This window comes from Drosophila subpulchrella, unplaced genomic scaffold (assembly GCF_014743375.2).
Source record: "Drosophila subpulchrella strain 33 F10 #4 breed RU33 unplaced genomic scaffold, RU_Dsub_v1.1 Primary Assembly Seq477, whole genome shotgun sequence".
NCBI classification, from domain to species: Eukaryota; Metazoa; Arthropoda; class Insecta; order Diptera; family Drosophilidae; genus Drosophila; species Drosophila subpulchrella.
In genome coordinates, this window is record NW_023665684.1 from 640,889 (window position 1) to 656,566 (window position 15,678).

Below are 15,678 nucleotides of genomic sequence, written 5' to 3' on the forward strand. Positions count from 1 at the left end.
CGATATCGGCACTGTTGACGTATTTGAAATATCGCCACTTCAGGATCTGTATGGTAAGTTCGGACTGTAAGACTGGGCCAGCATGAAGGAAGGGCTGAATACCGCAGCTTGGTGGTCGTACTTTCCGGCTTGAGCACGGTATGATGCGGAAGGTAGTAACTGGCGAATCATGGGTAGAAGGGACCTCTCTCATATATGATGGACGTTGATGCACTACGAGCAGTACAAACAAGTGGCCCAACGACACCAAGCACGTGCTTGTTACGCGCGGGGCCCTTCTATAAATTTGGGCAAAAATGCGAGTTCGCGAGGAAGATACAAAAAACAAATAGAGACGGGACACAAATGAAAATAAAAGAAGCAACTAAGAATGAAGCAAATGAGTTAAAATATTAGTTTTTAATACCGGGATAGAAGATGATGTGCAAATTAAATGGTAAAGATTGTTATAACTATTACATAGAACGCGAAAGGGCTCGTGCAGACAAAAATTTGATGTACATCGTGGCAAATTTAGGGGATAATAATTTCGTGTTAGTCTAGCAGGGACATTGAAAGTTAGGCGGTTTACAAGTTCTACAGAATCAATATCACCTCTAATAAGATTTTGCATAAAAATAGTACCAAGCATTGTTCTACGATTTACAAGTGTAGGTAAATTAAGCAATAGTAATCTACTCTGATAGGAAGGTAGCCTTACGTTTTGATCCCAGTTCAAACTACGAAGGGCAAAAAGAAGAAATTTTTTTTGTACCGACTCAATACGGTCAATGTGCACTTGATATTGTGGACTCCAAACCGAAGAACAATATTCCAAAATAGGACGGACAAGGGAGGTAAATAATAATTTGGTTGTATAAGGGTCATCAAATTCTTTTGACCAACGCTTTATAAACCCAAGAACACTCATGGCCTTGTTGACAGTGGACATTATGTGGCAGTCAAATTTAAGTTTTGGGTCCAGAAGAACGCCTAAGTCATTAACGGAATATATACGGTCGAGTGACGTATTTTGAAGAGAGTAACTAACAAAAGTAGGAGTACCCCTATAAAAAGTCATAACGTTGCATTTAAGGCAGTTCAAATTTAAAAGGTTATACTCACACCATCCCTGAAAACAATCAATATCTGACTGTAAGTTGAAACCCGACGCTATATCGTTATATGTGGTTGAGATCAAGATACTCTTGAATCACGAAGTCATATTTGGTTTTCAGCCGACTGTCCCTTCTTAGGCGTTGATCGGTTTTTAGGAATTGCGACAACGCGAAGGATCTGGAGTGACCAAGGGCAGATTTCACGTTTTCAGGATCAAGAAATGGAAGACTTACTATATACCTGCCGCTATCGTCACTCGTGATAGTCGGATAAACTTTTCCTCACAAGTCGCATCGGATGATTTTGCCACTTTCTGGGAGTTCCTCCACCTACCAAAATTCGGTGGGCAGTTTGTCCAGGGATGTGTCAAACGTGTGGGAAATTCGCGTGGAAAAGGCGGAAATCTGATTGGCCTTGGAGCAGGCACGGGTCCTGTTAGGATCCACCCGAAAATGGTTTATTGACCGAGGAGAGAGCCACAAATGTTCGGCCGGGTGCCGCTTAGGAGAATGGATGGCAGAACATCGGCCCAATCCAGAATATCTATCTGTGCGCTCTCGAAAAACTTTGTATCCGGTAGTGGCAGTTGGGGAAGATCCCGTAGTAACTGTTGCGGAATCGGACAAGATGGGAGGTTTTCACCTTATTGCGTTACATAGGCGGGCGTGCTTATTTGCAAGGTAGGCCTGTTCAAAGAACGGATGGAAAACTGACAGAGCTTTTTGGATTCAGCGGAACCTGTCTGGTTCTAGCATGATACTTGGGCTCGGATTACTTGGTGAGGCAACTTAATTCATTTGAACAGCCGCTCAGAAATAAAAGTTGCCTCCGATCCTGACTCTATCAGGACACAGGCTTTAAAATTCGAACCCCAGGTAACAGGTGTCCATTATAGAGGTGCCCAGCAAGATGGATCTATACCCCGTCGCAAAGTAATATTGGACTGTGAAGTCCGTGGACTCGGTTGCGGTGGCATCGGGTGTATTAGGTCCTGATCTGGGTCTCGAAGAAGGATTTGAAGGCGATGGGAAGGAGTTGCCTGTGTGTAATAGGGTGTGATGGCTGCCGTGGCACGTAAAGCAACTATTAGTGCTTTCTCTGTTTATATGCCGACCGCTCGTCGACTGATTTCTGGAGATATCGTGCACATGTGCGGACAGGATGGTTTTCCTTCTTACAAAGGTCACATCCTTTGGGCTTGGGTGCTCCTTAACGTACTCATCCTTCCATCGAGCACGGAATTGGTGATGGAGGCCTTTAAGTGTTTCCACCGGTTTATAATGGATTTGTATTCTCCCTTTACTTCGGGTTCCACTATGGGCAGAAGAAGGAGTCCGCCGTCAATAAAGTGACCTGGTGTCAACGCTAGCAGGATCCTTTGACATGGGAGATAGCGGTCTGGAGTTTAGACAAGCCTTGATGTTTGCTAGGAGGGTCAAAAGCTCTTTAAAAGTATACATTCTCGTAGCTGGGGATTTGTAGAACAAAGTCTTGAAGCTCTTGACACCAGCTTCCCACAGGCCCCCCATATGGGGTGCCCCAGGCGGAATAAATTGCCAGTTGAGCTGCTGATGACTATACGCATCAGTTACAGACTTTTTACCGGCTTGCAGAAAGTTTCGGGAAAGCATTGTTTCCATTGTCGGACTGGACTTGGCGAGGACTCCCTCGAAACGAGCGAAGGCGGCAAGAAATTTCTCAGTCTATTAGTCGGATGTAGAATCTAGATGGATTGCTTTTGTAGAAAAACGGACGAATTCAAACACATACCTCTTTGTGATGAGACAAGCTCTTTCGGTGTAATTATACCCGTTACTCGTAGAGTAAAAGGGTATACAATATTTGTCGGAAAGTATGTAACAGGCAAAAGGAAGCGTTTCCGACCCCATTAAGTATCTGTCCGTCTGTCAGTATGAACGCTGAGATCATGGAAGAGCTAGGTTATTGAGATTTGGCATGCAGATTCCTGAGCTTCTTGCGCAGCGCAGGGTGCCCACTCTAACGCCCACAAGCCGCCCAAAACTGTGGCTCCTACAGTTTTGATGCAAGAATGAAAATTTTAACTGAAAACTCCCACTTTAACGCCCACAAACTTCACAAAATCGTTAATATGAACGCGGACATCTCGGAAACTATCAAAGATAGTGAATTCGGATTTCATATTTAGATTCTGTAGCCGTGAAAGCAGCGCAAGTTTGTTACGCGAATATGCCACGGCCACAAACCGCCCAAGCCAGTGGCTCCCACAGTTTTTATGCTAGATAAGAATATTAAACTGAAATGTATTAGTCTTGAAAATACCTATCGATTGACGCAAAAAAAGTTTGCCACGCCCACTCTAACGCCCACAAACCGCCCAAACCTGTGGCGCCCACAATTTTCATGCTAGAACCAAAATTTTAACTGAAATGTATTAGTCTGACGCCCATAACGCTTAAATTCTTCTACCGCCCACATAACCATATATTGAAATAAGGGGTAGGTGGCGCATTTCAGTCTCGCTTTGCTGTTGCATATCCCCATTTCCCTTTTGTCCCTTTAGCTGAGTAACGGGTATCTGATAGTCAAGGTACTCGACTATAGCGTTCTTCCTTGTTTTTATATCACTAGCTCTTTCGGAAAACTTACGAACACTTGGACTTGCAAACTCTTTTTGTGGATAACGCAGACCCTGCAGGAGTTAATCACTGCCTTCCCTAAATTCTTTATTTTCGGAACCCAGTATCTGGACCGAGTCAGACGTATGACTAACTGGTTACCACCATGTAATATAATGAGATTTTAGAATGTCGTTCATCATAACGCAAGCTTTCTAAAGCCCTTGTGCGGCCGCATGCCCTGATTGGCCCTTTCTGGTCAGGGAGAGAATCGAACTTTCCGCGGGCACAGGACGCTTCTAACTGAAGAAGCGGTATATAAATTGTCATGAGCCGTTCAGCGGCGGCAATGTCATGGGCCTCTAGATGGACCCCTGAAAGCGGTGATTGTTTCCGACATCGCTGGACAAATCGATGGACATACGCGAGGACCCGCAATGCTCTATCTAACTTGGAAAAGCGATCCAGGAAATCTTCTGTCGGCATAGACGCCACTTGGGCTTTAAAGGCACGCTTTTCGACCTCGGTCACCGGCAAGTCGGTTCCTTGGCTAGGGGAACTCCTCGACTAGCTAAATCAGCTGGATTGTGTTTGGATTGATCGTGCGACCAATTGGCTGCCTCTGTGGACTCGGTGATCTCCGTCACCCTGTTGGCAACGAACGTTGTCCAATAACACGCTGGTTTGGCTAGCCATGCTAGCACAATCGAGGAATCGGTCCAACAAAGGAGCTTTGAGGTCAGCCTCGGCATATTAGGAAGGACGGCTTCGGACATCTCAGACAACGGTTGAGCTCCACACAGCTCCAGCCTAGGAAGTGACACCGTTTTGACTGGCGCCACACGCGTCTTGGTCGTGAGCAAGTGCACCATGGTCGTATGGCTCATCTCGACGCGCACATAAATCGCAGCTCCGTATGCTTCTTGGGAGACGTCACAGAATCCGTGATGCTCTACGCGGAACTCTGGACGGAAAAAAATCCATCTCGGAATTCTGGCCTGGGCTAGGATCGAATAGCTCAGAAGAAAGCTGTTCCACCTTTGGCACAGATCAGTTGGACGTTTATCGTCCCAACCTAGATCCTGAAGTCAAATCTCTTGCATAAAGATTTTGGAACACACAACAAATGGAGCGAGCCAGCCTGCTGGGTCAAACAGCTTGGCAATTTGGGAAAGGACCTGGCTTTCGTGGGGTAGATTTCCGTTGCTAAATCTGGTGGGACCAAGAAAAACTCATCGGACGTCGCTTTCCAACGTACGCCGAGAGTTTTGACAGTGCTTTAAGTGTCGATCTCGAGGAAGTCTGTGGTCAGAAGATGATCGCTTTGGATATGAGTTAAGATTTAATTTTCTCAATGAAAAACCCGAGGAATATAGAGCACTTTGTAGCTCACGAACAATGAGCTTAGCGTCCTCTGCGGAGTCAGCTCCCGAAAGGACATCGTCTGAATACATGTGATTGCAAATAACGTTGCTCGCTCTTGGATTGCTGACCTGCACGTCAGTTGCCAGCTGTTGCAGGACTCAAATTGCCAGGATTGGTGCGGAATTCACTCCAAAAGTTACCGTCTGTAATTAAAATCACGAATGAGCCCCTCGCTGTTGCGGAATAAGAAGTGTTGGATCGGGGTATGCTTCGGATCTACCCATATCTGTCGATACATTCTCTCGATATCGGCACTGTTGACGTATTTGAAATATCGCCACTTCAGGATCTGTATGGTAAGTTCGGACTGTAAGACTGGGCCTGCATGAAGGAAGGGCTGAATACCGCAGCTTGGTGGTCGTACTTTCCGGCTTGAGCACGGTATGATGCGGAAGGTAGTAACTGGCGAATCATGGGTAGAAGGGACCTCTCTCATGTGGTTGAGATCAAGATACTCTTGAATCACGAAGTCATATTTGGTTTTCAGCCGACTGTCCCTTCTTAGGCGTTGATCGGTTTTTAGGAATTGCGACAACGCGAAGGATCTGGAGTGACCAAGGGCAGATTTCACGTTTTCAGGATCAAGAAATGAAAGACTTACTATATACCTGCCGCTATCGTCTCTCGTGATAGTCGGAGAAACTTTTCCTCACAAGTCGCATCGGATGATTTTGCCACTTTCTGGGAGTTCCTCAACCTACCAAAATTCGGTGGGCAGTTTGTCCAGGGATGTGTCAAACGTGTGGGAAATTCGCGTGGAAAAGGCGGAAATCTGATTTGGCCTTGGAGCAGGCACGGGTCCTGTTAGGATCCACCCGAAAATGGTTTCTTGACCGAGGAGGGAGCCACAAATGTTCGGCCGGGTGCCGCTTAGGAGAATGGATGGCAGAACATCGGCCCAATCCAGAATATCTATCTGTGCGCTCTCGAAAAACTTTGTATCCGGTAGTGGCAGTTGGGGAAGATCCCGTAGTAACTGTTGCGGAATCGGACAAGATGGGAGGTTTTCACCTAATTGCGTTACATAGGCGGGCGTGCTTATTTGCAAGGTAGGCCTGTTCGAAGAACGGATGGAAAACTGACAGAGCTTTTTGGATTCAGCGGAACCTGTCTGGTTCTAGCATGATACTTGGGCTCGGATTACTTGGTGAGGCAACTTAATTCATTTGAACAGCCGCTCAGAAATAAAAGTTGCCTCCGATCCTGACTCTATCAGGACACAGGCTTTAAAATTCGAACCCCAGGTAACAGGTGTCCATTATAGAGGTGCCCAGCAAGATGGATCTATACCCCGTCGCAAAGTAATATTGGACTGTGAAGTCCGTGGACTCGGTTGCGGTGGCATCGGGTGTATTAGGTCCTGATCTGGGTCTCGAAGAAGGATTTGAAGGCGATGGGAAGGAGTTGCCTGTGTGTAATAGGGTGTGATGGCTGCCGTGGCACGTAAAGCAACTATTAGTGCTTTCTCTGTTTATATGCCGACCGCTCGTCGACTGATTTCTGGAGATATCGTGCACATGTGCGGACAGGATGGTTTTCCTTCTTACAAAGGTCACATCCTTTGGGCTTGGGTGCTCCTTAACGTACTCATCCTTCCATCGAGCACGGAATTGGTGATGGAGGCCTTTAAGTGTTTCCACCGGTTTATAATGGATTTGTATTCTCCCTTTACTTCGGGTTCCACTATGGGCAGAAGAAGGAGTCCGCCGTCAATAAAGTGACCTGGTGTCAACGCTAGCAGGATCCTTTGACATGGGAGATAGCGGTCTGGAGTTTAGACAAGCCTTGATGTTTGCTAGGAGGGTCAAAAGCTCTTTAAAAGTATACATTCTCGTAGCTGGGGATTTGTAAAACAAAGTCTTGAAGCTCTTGACACCAGCTTCCCACAGGCCCCCCATATGGGGTGCCCCAGGCGGAATAAATTGCCAGTTGAGCTGCTGATGACTATACGCATCAGTTACAGACTTTTTACCGGCTTGCAGAAAGTTTCGGGAAAGCATTGTTTCCATTGTCGGACTGGACTTGGCGAGGACTCCCTCGAAACGAGCGAAGGCGGCAAGAAATTTCTCAGTCTATTAGTCGGATGTAGAATCTAGATGGATTGCTTTTGTAGAAAAACGGACGAATTCAAACACATACCTCTTTGTGATGAGACAAGCTCTTTCGGTGTAATTATACCCGTTACTCGTAGAGTAAAAGGGTATACAATATTTGTCGGAAAGTATGTAACAGGCAAAAGGAAGCGTTTCCGACCCCATTAAGTATCTGTCCGTCTGTCAGTATGAACGCTGAGATCATGGAAGAGCTAGGTTATTGAGATTTGGCATGCAGATTCCTGAGCTTCTTGCGCAGCGCAGGGTGCCCACTCTAACGCCCACAAGCCGCCCAAAACTGTGGCTCCTACAGTTTTGATGCAAGAATGAAAATTTTAACTGAAAACTCCCACTTTAACGCCCACAAACTTCACAAAATCGTTAATATGAACGCGGACATCTCGGAAACTATCAAAGATAGTGAATTCGGATTTCATATTTAGATTCTGTAGCCGTGAAAGCAGCGCAAGTTTGTTACGCGAATATGCCACGGCCACAAACCGCCCAAGCCAGTGGCTCCCACAGTTTTTATGCTAGATAAGAATATTAAACTGAAATGTATTAGCCTTGAAAATACCTATCGATTGACGCAAAAAAAGTTTGCCACGCCCACTCTAACGCCCACAAACCGCCCAAACCTGTGGCGCCCACAATTTTCATGCTAGAACCAAAATTTTAACTGAAATGTATTAGTCTGACGCCCATAACGCTTAAATTCTTCTACCGCCCACATAACCATATATTGAAATAAGGGGTAGGTGGCGCATTTCAGTCTCGCTTTGCTGTTGCATATCCCCATTTCCCTTTTGTCCCTTTAGCTGAGTAACGGGTATCTGATAGTCAAGGTACTCGACTATAGCGTTCTTCCTTGTTTTTATATCACTAGCTCTTTCGGAAAACTTACGAACACTTGGACTTGCAAACTCTTTTTGTGGATAACGCAGACCCTGCAGGAGTTAATCACTGCCTTCCCTAAATTCTTTATTTTCGGAACCCAGTATCTGGACCGAGTCAGACGTATGACTAACTGGTTACCACCATGTAATATAATGAGATTTTAGAATGTCGTTCATCATAACGCAAGCTTTCTAAAGCCCTTGTGCGGCCGCATGCCCTGATTGGCCCTTTCTGGTCAGGGAGAGAATCGAACTTTCCGCGGGCACAGGACGCTTCTAACTGAAGAAGCGGTATATAAATTGTCATGAGCCGTTCAGCGGCGGCAATGTCATGGGCCTCTAGATGGACCCCTGAAAGCGGTGATTGTTTCCGACATCGCTGGACAAATCGATGGACATACGCGAGGACCCGCAATGCTCTATCTAACTTGGAAAAGCGATCCAGGAAATCTTCTGTCGGCATAGACGCCACTTGGGCTTTAAAGGCACGCTTTTCGACCTCGGTCACCGGCAAGTCGGTTCCTTGGCTAGGGGAACTCCTCGACTAGCTAAATCAGCTGGATTGTGTTTGGATTGATCGTGCGACCAATTGGCTGCCTCTGTGGACTCGGTGATCTCCGTCACCCTGTTGGCAACGAACGTTGTCCAATAACACGCTGGTTTGGCTAGCCATGCTAGCACAATCGAGGAATCGGTCCAACAAAGGAGCTTTGAGGTCAGCCTCGGCATATTAGGAAGGACGGCTTCGGACATCTCAGACAACGGTTGAGCTCCACACAGCTCCAGCCTAGGAAGTGACACCGTTTTGACTGGCGCCACACGCTTCTTGGTCGTGAGCAAGTGCACCATGGTCGTATGGCTCATCTCGACGCGCACATAAATCGCAGCTCCGTATGCTTCTTGGGAGGCGTCACAGATTCCGTGATGCTCTACGCGGAACTCTGGACGGAAAAAAATCCATCTCGGAATTCTGGCCTGGGCTAGGATCGAATAGCTCAGAAGAAAGCTGTTCCACCTTTGGCACAGATCAGTTGGACGTTTATCGTCCCAACCTAGATCCTGAAGTCAAATCTCTTGCATAAAGATTTTGGAACACACAACAAATGGAGCGAGCCAGCCTGCTGGGTCAAACAGCTTGGCAATTTGGGAAAGGACCTGGCTTTCGTGGGGTAGATTTCCGTTGCTAAATCTGGTGGGACCAAGAAAAACTCATCGGACGTCGCTTTCCAACGTACGCCGAGAGTTTTGACAGTGCTTTAAGTGTCGATCTCGAGGAAGTCTGTGGTCAGAAGATGATCGCTTTGGATATGAGTTAAGATTTAATTTTCTCAATGAAAAACCCGAGGAATATAGAGCACTTTGTAGCTCACGAACAATGAGCTTAGCGTCCTCTGCGGAGTCAGCTCCCGAAAGGACATCGTCTGAATACATGTGATTGCAAATAACGTTGCTCGCTCTTGGATTGCTGACCTGCACGTCAGTTGCCAGCTGTTGCAGGACTCAAATTGCCAGGATTGGTGCGGAATTCACTCCAAAAGTTACCGTCTGTAATTAAAATCACGAATGAGCCCCTCGCTGTTGCGGAATAAGAAGTGTTGGATCGGGGTATGCTTCGGATCTACCCATATCTGTCGATACATTCTCTCGATATCGGCACTGTTGACGTATTTGAAATATCGCCACTTCAGGATCTGTATGGTAAGTTCGGACTGTAAGACTGGGCCTGCATGAAGGAAGGGCTGAATACCGCAGCTTGGTGGTCGTACTTTCCGGCTTGAGCACGGTATGATGCGGAAGGTAGTAACTGGCGAATCATGGGTAGAAGGGACCTCTCTCATGTGGTTGAGATCAAGATACTCTTGAATCACGAAGTCATATTTGGTTTTCAGCCGACTGTCCCTTCTTAGGCGTTGATCGGTTTTTAGGAATTGCGACAACGCGAAGGATCTGGAGTGACCAAGGGCAGATTTCACGTTTTCAGGATCAAGAAATGAAAGACTTACTATATACCTGCCGCTATCGTCTCTCGTGATAGTCGGAGAAACTTTTCCTCACAAGTCGCATCGGATGATTTTGCCACTTTCTGGGAGTTCCTCCACCTACCAAAATTCGGTGGGCAGTTTGTCCAGGGATGTGTCAAACGTGTGGGAAATTCGCGTGGAAAAGGCGGAAATCTGATTTGGCCTTGGAGCAGGCACGGGTCCTGTTAGGATCCACCCGAAAATGGTTTCTTGACCGAGGAGGGAGCCACAAATGTTCGGCCGGGTGCCGCTTAGGAGAATGGATGGCAGAACATCGGCCCAATCCAGAATATCTATCTGTGCGCTCTCGAAAAACTTTGTATCCGGTAGTGGCAGTTGGGGAAGATCCCGTAGTAACTGTTGCGGAATCGGACAAGATGGGAGGTTTTCACCTAATTGCGTTACATAGGCGGGCGTGCTTATTTGCAAGGTAGGCCTGTTCGAAGAACGGATGGAAAACTGACAGAGCTTTTTGGATTCAGCGGATCCCTTCTGGTTATAGCATGATACTTGGGCTCGGATTACTTGGTGAGGCAACTTAATTCATTTGAACAGCCGCTCAGAAATAAAAGTTGCCTCCGATCCTGACTCTATCAGGACACGAGCTTTAAAATTCGAACCCCAGGTAACAGGTGTCCATTATAGCGGTGCCCAGCAAGATGGATCTATACCCCGTCGCAATTTTGGACTGTGAAGTCCGTGGACTCGGTAGCGGTGGCAACGGGTGTATTAGGTCCTGATCTGGGTCTCGGAGAAGGATTTGAAGGCGATGGGAAGGAGTTGCCTGTGTGTAATAGGGTGTGATGGCTGCCGTGGCACGTAAAGCAACTATGAGTGCTTTCTCTGTTTATATGCCGACCGCTCGTCGACTGATTTCTGGAGATATCGTGCACATGTGCGGACAGGATGGTTTTCCTTCTTACAAAGATTACATCCTTTGGGCTTGGGTGCTACCCTTTTCTCGTAAGAATTTATTCTATTCTAAGAATGACTCGAACCTGACGGTCGTACGTCAGCTATGGCTTCTAAGGTCCGGTGACGCTCTGTACGGAATGGGTTTAGCTCCTGCCACGTCAGAATCTCGGCCTTGTTGTGAAGAGAAAGTATGTAACAGGCATAAGGAAGCGTTTTCGACCCCATTAAGTATATATATTCCACTCTAACGCCCACAGCCGCACAAAACTGTGGCTCCTACAGATTTGATGCTAGAATAAAAATTGTAACTGACATTTTTTAGTCTAGTCAATTCCTATCGATTGATCCAAAAAAGCCCAAGCCCACTATAACGCCCATAACGCTTACATCTGTCTACCGCCCACATTGAGATCGCGGGTAGGTGGCGCATTTCAATCTCGCTTTGCTGTTAGCATATCTCCATTTTCATTTGGTCCCTTAAGCTGAGTAACTGGAATCTGATAGTCGACGTACTCGACTATAGCGTTCTTCCTTGTTTTTTATATCAAATGGGCCGGCGTAGTCCATCTCTGTGTACGTGAACAGACGGGAAAAAAACACTAGCTGTTTCGAAAAACTTCCCATCATCTGGAGTTGCAATCTCTTTTTGTGGATAACGCAGACGCTGCAGGAGTTAGTCACTGCCTTCAGCAAGTTCTTTTTTTTCGGAACCCAGTATCTGGACCGAGTCAGACGTACCACTAACTGGTTACCACCATACAATATAATGAGATTATAGAATGTCGTTCTTCATAACGCAAGCTTTCGGAGGCCGTTACGTGGCCGCATTCCCTGATTAGTCCTTTCTGGTCTAGAAAGGGGCTCAGGGAGAGAATCGAACTTTCCGCGGGCGCAGGACGCTTCTAACTGATGCAGCGGTATTCTCCAGAAAAATACCTGCGCTAAGTACAAATTGTCATATGCAGTTCAGCGGCGGCAACGTCATGGGCTTCTAGATGGACCCCCGAAAGAGGTGATTGTTTTCGACACCGCTGGACAAATCGATGGACATACGCGAGGACCCGCAATGCTCTATCTAACTTGGAAAAGCGATCCATGAAATCTTCTATCGGCATAGACGCCACTTGGGCCTTGAAGGCACGCTTTTCGACCTCGGTCACCGGCAAGTCGGTTCCTTGGCTAGGCCATTAATTGCGTGGCCGTTGCAGCATAGTGGGTCCATGCCACCAAAGAGGTTTATCCACCAGCTCCTGAAGGGGAACTCCTCGACCAGCTAAATCAGGTGGATTGTGTTTGGATTGACGACCAATTGGCTGCCTCTGTGGACTCGGTGATCTCCGTCACCCTGTTGGCAACGAACGTTGTCCAATAACACGCTGGTTTGGCTAGCCATGCTAGCACAATCGAGGAATCGGTCAAACAAAGGAGTTTTGAGGTCAGCCTCGGCATATTAGGAAGGACGGCTTCGGACATCTCAGACAACGGTAGAGCTCCACACAGCTCCAGCCTAGGAAGTGACACCGTTTTGACTGGCGCCACACGCGTCTTGGCCGTGAGCAAGTGCACCATGGTCGTATGGCCCATCTCCACGCGCACATAAATCGCAGCTCCGTATGCTTCTTGCGAGGAATTCTGACCTGGTCTAGGATCGAAAAGCTCAGAAGAAAGCTGTTCCACCTTTGGCACAGCTCAGTTGGAAGTTTATCGTCCTAACTAAAATCCTGAAGCCAAATCTCTTGCATAAAGATTTTGGTACACGCAACAACTGGAGTCAGCCAGCCTCCTGGGTCAAACAGCTTGGTAATTTGGGAAAGGACCTGGCTTTTCGTGGGGTAGATTTCCGTTGCTTAATCTGGTGGGACGAAGAAAAACTCATCGGACGTCACATTCCAACGTACGCCGAGAGTTTTGGCTGTGCTATCAGTGTCGATCTCGAGGAAGTCCGTAGTCAGAAGATGATCGCTTTGGATATGAGTTAAGATTTAGTTTTCTCAATGAAAAGCCCGCGGAATATAGAGCACTTTGTAGCTCGCGAACAATGAGCTTAGCGTCCTCTGCGGAGTCAGCTCCCGAAAGGACATCGTCTGAATACATGTGATTGCGAATGACGTTGCTCGCTCGTCAGTTGCCAGCTGTTGCAGGACTCGAATTGCCAGGAATGGTGCGCGGAATAAGATGTGTTGGAACGGGGTATGCTTCGGATCTACCCATATCTGTCAATACATTCTCTCGATATCGGCACTGTAGACGTATTTAAAATATCGCCACTTCATGATCTGTATGGTAAGTTCGGACTGTAAGACTGGGCCAGCATGATGGAAGGGCTGAACACCGCAGCTTGGTGGTCGTACTTTCCGGCTTGAGCACGGTATGATGCGGAAGGTAGTAACTGGCGAATCATGGGTAGAAGGGACCTCTCTCATGTGGTTGAGATCAAGATACTCTTGAATCACGAAGTCATATTTGGTTTTCAGCCGACTGTCCCTTCTTAGGCGTTGATCGGTTTTTAGGAATTGCGACAACGCGAAGGATCTGGAGTGACCAAGGGCAGATTTCACGTTTTCAGGATCAAGAAATGAAAGACTTACTATATACCTGCCGCTATCGTCTCTCGTGATAGTCGGAGAAACTTTTCCTCACAAGTCGCATCGGATGATTTTGCCACTTTCTGGGAGTTCCTCCACCTACCAAAATTCGGTGGGCAGTTTGTCCAGGGATGTGTCAAACGTGTGGGAAATTCGCGTGGAAAAGGCGGAAATCTGATTTGGCCTTGGAGCAGGCACGGGTCCTGTTAGGATCCACCCGAAAATGGTTTCTTGACCGAGGAGGGAGCCACAAATGTTCGGCCGGGTGCCGCTTAGGAGAATGGATGGCAGAACATCGGCCCAATCCAGAATATCTATCTGTGCGCTCTCGAAAAACTTTGTATCCGGTAGTGGCAGTTGGGGAAGATCCCGTAGTAACTGTTGCGGAATCGGACAAGATGGGAGGTTTTCACCTAATTGCGTTACATAGGCGGGCGTGCTTATTTGCAAGGTAGGCCTGTTCGAAGAACGGATGGAAAACTGACAGAGCTTTTTGGATTCAGCGGAACCTGTCTGGTTCTAGCATGATACTTGGGCTCGGATTACTTGGTGAGGCAACTTAATTCATTTGAACAGCCGCTCAGAAATAAAAGTTGCCTCCGATCCTGACTCTATCAGGACACAGGCTTTAAAATTCGAACCCCAGGTAACAGGTGTCCATTATAGAGGTGCCCAGCAAGATGGATCTATACCCCGTCGCAAAGTAATATTGGACTGTGAAGTCCGTGGACTCGGTTGCGGTGGCATCGGGTGTATTAGGTCCTGATCTGGGTCTCGAAGAAGGATTTGAAGGCGATGGGAAGGAGTTGCCTGTGTGTAATAGGGTGTGATGGCTGCCGTGGCACGTAAAGCAACTATGAGTGCTTTCTCTGTTTATATGCCGACCGCTCGTCGACTGATTTCTGGAGATATCGTGCACATGTGCGGACAGGATGGTTTTCCTTCTTACAAAGGTCACATCCTTTGGGCTTGGGTGCTCCTTAACGTACTATTCCTTCCATCGAGCACGGAATTGGTGATGGAGGCCTTTAAGTGTTCCCACCGGTGTATAATGGATTTGTATTCTCCCTTTACTTCGGGTTCCACTATGGACAGAAGAAGAAGAAGTCCGCCGTCAATAAAGTGACCTGGTGTCAACGCTAGCAGGATCCTTTAACATGGGAGATAGCGGTCTGGAGTTTAGACAAGCCTTGATGTTTGCTAGGAGGGTCAAAAGCTCTTTAAAAGTATACATTCTCGTAGCTGGGGATTTGTAGAACAAAGTCTTGAAGCTCTTGACACCAGCTTCCCACAGGCCTCCCATATGGGGTGCCCCAGGCGGAATAAATTGCCAGTTGAGCTGCTGATGACTATACGCATCAGTTACAGACTCTTTACCGGCTTGCAGAAAGTTTCGGGAAAGCATTGTTTCCATTGTCGGACTGGACTTGGCGAGGACTCCCTCGAAACGAGCGAAGGCGGCAAGAAATTTCTCAGTCTATTAGTCGGATGTATAATCTAGATGGATTGCTTTTGTAGAAAAACGGACGAATTCAAACACATACCCCTGTGTGATGAGACAAGCTCTTTCGGTGTAATTATACCCGTTACTCGTAGAGTAAAAGGGTATACTATATTCGTCGGAAAGTATGTAACAGGCAAAAGGAAGCGTTTCCGACCCCATTAAGTATCTGTCCGTCTGTCAGTATGAACGCTGAGATCATGGAAGAGCTAGGTTATTGAGATTTGGCATGCAGATTCCTGAGCTTCTTGCGCAGCGCAAGGTGCCCACTCTAACGCCCACAAGCCGCCCAAAACTGTGGCTCCTACAGTTTTGATGCAAGAATGAAAATTTTAACTGAAAACGCCCACTTTAACGCCCACAAACTTCACAAAATCGTTAATATGAACGCGGACATCTCGGAAACTATCAAAGATAGTGAATTCAGATTTCAGATTTAGATTCTGTAGCCGTGAAAGCAGCGCAAGCTTGTTACGCGAATATGCCACGCCCACAAACCGCCCAAGCCTGTGGCTCCCACAATTTGTATGCTAGATAAGAAATTTTA